Here is a 4,306-nt window from a genome sequence, read left to right on the forward strand (position 1 = left end):
CGGTTTACTTATGATATAATAAAAAATAAAACTAAAATCATCGAAACCCAAAAGACGTGCAAATTGTAATCTTCAATAATTATTATTTTATTCCGAACAAATTGCAATAACTAGTACTGAAAATGTATTTTCCAAAGTTTTGAGGCATGTTTGAACTAAATCTAGCTTAAATTACTTAATAGTGTTTTTTTTTAAGAACAATAGTATCGGTTTAGTAGAGATACTGTTTAAGTATATTAGCAAATAGAATATATATACATTAAATTTGTATAAGTGGCAATAGCCTTATTAAATTTCAATAAACATCGAGTCTTAAAAAGTACTTGCTCCGCCGGGACTCGAACCCGGATCTCTCACTTGCCAGGTGAATGTGCTACCATTACACCACAGAGCCCTAACTTTTTACGATTCAATTATTTTGTATTTGGCCGTATCTGTCACATATGCGTTTAAATAACCACACTAAATATGATCGGAAGACCAAATAACTGTCAAATGTCGTTTATTTACATTAAATTTGTATTAGTGGCAATAGCCTTATTTAATTTCAATAAACATTGAATCGCAAAAAGTGCTTGCTCCACCGGGACTCGAACCCGGATTTCTCACTTACCGGGTGAATGTGCTACCATTACTGGTGTATATATATATATATATATATATAATATATATATATATATATATATATATAAAACAGTAGTATCACAAAAATTAAACATCCAATGAAGTTACAATGAAATTGTACTGATCAATATGAGGCAGTTGAGCATCAGGTATGTAGTCCAGTACTTACAGCTACGATTGGATAAAGAAAATATATAACCTCTCTTAACACAGTTAATTTGATTAAATCCCTTAAGACCGGGTTAAAAGAACGGCTATAATAGACAATTTCCTCAGTAGGCTAGAAGTAAGAGAACTCAACAAATCTTTTATTTGGTTTTGACTTTCGTTCCTATGAACTCAGTTCAGTTAAATACATACAATTATGTGTGAAAATGCTATGAAGAGAAAAGAAAAGGAGTTAGGGAGAAGAGAAAACTTGATATTTAATACAAAACTAAGCTATTTTCTGACAACTATATATGTTACATTATGGCAGTCTAAGTTACTAAAGTTGTTTTTATTTAATCGTTGTTGGCTTATCGCTATAATAATAGTTTTTCTTCACCATTTAATGTTCTTTTCATGATGAATGGTTTGTGGGGGAAGCAGGAATTTCGCGATAATTTGTTATTGATCAGTGATTCAAACAGTAACAGTACGGTTTTGAGATTTTCAGATTACTCTCTGAATCAAATGAATAACTGCAATCTAGGACAAAATAAATAATTAATACCATAGCGTTATGACACGCATAGTTACGACCCAAATGACATACAATATATGTTCACTTTGTGCAAACTCTATAAAAAATTCACTGATTAAAAACGAAACTAATCATTACATACTGAACTAAATAGTAAACGTCTTCAAATGTATTCTCTCAGTAACCAACCACTGAAAATTTCATGGGATAATAACATTCTAATTAGCGAATTCACTCACTATCCCTGAATATTAACTACCATAACTACGTGTTACTGCGTTGTCATTGATTAATATGTATTTGGAGCAAACTTATTGTGGATAGTATTACTTAGTTCAGTTTACAGTAAAATTAGGGTTATTTTTAATAAATGCATATTTTAGTGATAGTGTGAATTGTATTACACTTAGGTTTGGTGTGAAGCCTGACTAAAGTGTTTCAAAATGCTTTGGTGTGATTTGATTATTGTTGATTTAGATTGTAGTTAAACTTTTATTTAGTTATCCATCGTAGGAATATGTCAGATTACAATCTCGAAACGTAGTATTACCAATATTTACTGTTAAACTATTATAAAAATGTATAAGTAATTATTGTTAGTAACGTTATACATCACATTTGAATTGTGTAAGTTTATATTTTCGTTGATTAAAATAATTGTATTGAATGGTTTTAGCGTTCCATAAGTGAACAGTTACCAATAAAATAAGAAAGCTTAGTTTGTTTTGACAATTCTTGCAAGTCCCAAGTTAAACTGGCTGTAAATTGTAACTGCCTTATTATTTCTTAAAATAACTATTCATAAATACATTTATTTCAGCTTGGTTTATTCCCTTATGATAATATTTGAGGAAAGTGATGAAAATATGCGCTTAACGATATATTTGTAAATAAAATAATATGTTGTACAATAAGATCGGGAACCTTAATAAAAAAACAATTGGCTTCATATATATCAAATATAATAATATTATATTGTATTAATCATTCAATATAATACCTACCTAAAAGGGAACGATTTTTTTAAATTCATTAATTGCTAGCCTCTGATCACTTGATATTACTATTTAGCTGTTATATTTGTATATAGTGAATGTGGACAATAACTGAAAATAATATACTAGCTGTTGTTACAGAGTCGATGTGAAATATTAATGTACAGTTTAATCAATGAATTAATTAGTAACATTTTAAATTGACATTTGAAAGCTATAGCCCCACATGCCCTAAATTTCACCTCCTCTGCTTACTGTAGGCTATGAGTATACCGTAAGACATATACGAGTATTTTCTAAAACTTAATTCGTATAAAAAAAAGTTTCTATACCGTGTATGAACTTTTCTTCTTGTCTGTCCCATGTATTTTTTGTTGCAGTCATCACATTTAATTTGGTATATACCTGATTTATTAATAAATTCTTCGTCATCTGTTGGATTTTTCAATTTATAAAGAACATTGCTCCCACATTAAATTGAACAATCGGCCGTTGAACACCATTGTATCAGTACTGGACACACTATATCACAGGAAAACCTAACACTACTAAAACATGTTAACAGTCCAAGATATTTAAATGTATGGGAGTCATATTACATTTATCAAACAAACACAGAATATTTATTAAGTCAAGAAGATGGACCAATACAAAATTTAATATTACTTAAACGAATATTACAAAAATAACATTCAAAATTTATATAGTATAATACCAGTAATAATTTAATTGTTAAGGAACATTATGACACGATTCAATGAACTCTTTGCACATATAAAACATGGAAGAAATGAAAAATCTGCTATGGTAAATCACAGTATTGAATCTAGACATACCATCTCTAATAAACATTTATGATTATTAAAAGAAGTTATTAACAAAATACACTTAAAAATGCTTGGGAAACATTTTACATTAACACAAATCAAGAAAAACTTATCAATAATGAAGACGGACCAATTCAAAATTCAGTTTTACTATCATCTTATTTATAAAGAAATTAAAATGTAATTCTGATTAAATATTTTATACTGGCTAACCGTACATCCAAATTTTTTAACATATGTTATTATAAAATTAATTATTATTATAACAATTTAAACATTTGGTAAATTGTGAAGTGCCTGATGATGGAATCTTTGATTCAGAACGGCCTTGCACAAGGTAAAAATTATATTCGAAAATGATGTATTCATTCGTTTATACTAGTGATAGTACAATAAACCTTTTTTTCCAATGCTCCAAGATTCTACATATATTAAATATTGGTTTTATGTTTTACTGTAATTACATTATGTAACATGTCCTACTTAATAAATCATAGGAATAACAACTTTCTACCAAACGTTTCAGAATTTAATTTTCAGCTTTAAAAACCATCGTTCTTCCATATCAATCTATTATTCGCTGAATTAGGTTCAGTAATCATTTAATTAGAATAGGAAACAGTGTACGATGTAGTTTGTGAATTTATTTTATCCCACAAACTCATTAAAATATGTAACTCTCCCTAGAGATATATAACAGATACACAATTATTATACTAGGTGTCGTATTAGCGTATAAATGAGAGCTGTGTCTGTTTATTCCATAAAGCATAATAATGAGAGAGGGAACTAAATAATACTGCACGTAAATAATGAAATAACAAAAATTCACCATATTTAAACTAAATGTGTTTATCTTGTGTTCCGATTCGTTATTAGAAATAACGGAAATCGATATTACGCAGTGTGTATCATGCATACAGATTAATATTTCCGAAATTTTACTGCAAATTTACTCCCTTCAGATTTTGCACTGAGCTTGGAAAATCCCTTTTTTATTTTGTAGTCATTAATTATTAAAATACTGTATTTTACAAAGCTTTGATCTAAAGTTATGAATTTGCTATATTTTGCCCTTATTCAAAAAGTACTGCTACCTTCATCTTCATGTGGTTCTACTCTTTCAGAAATTCCCTGCGTCTTGAGAGTGCTGGTTGCTTATACCTCTGAGATCT

General features: G+C 28.8%; 1 non-coding gene across 1 annotated transcript; it reads right to left on the reverse strand.

Moving 5' to 3' along the window:
- Window positions 1-323: 323 nt before the first annotated feature.
- Window positions 324-394, reverse strand: Trnaa-ggc. Its single transcript has one exon. It is a non-coding gene; the product is annotated as a tRNA-Ala (tRNA).
- Window positions 395-4,306: the final 3,912 nt, after the last annotated feature.

Source organism: Homalodisca vitripennis, chromosome 2 (assembly GCF_021130785.1).
Source record: "Homalodisca vitripennis isolate AUS2020 chromosome 2, UT_GWSS_2.1, whole genome shotgun sequence".
Classification (NCBI taxonomy): Eukaryota; Metazoa; Arthropoda; class Insecta; order Hemiptera; family Cicadellidae; genus Homalodisca; species Homalodisca vitripennis.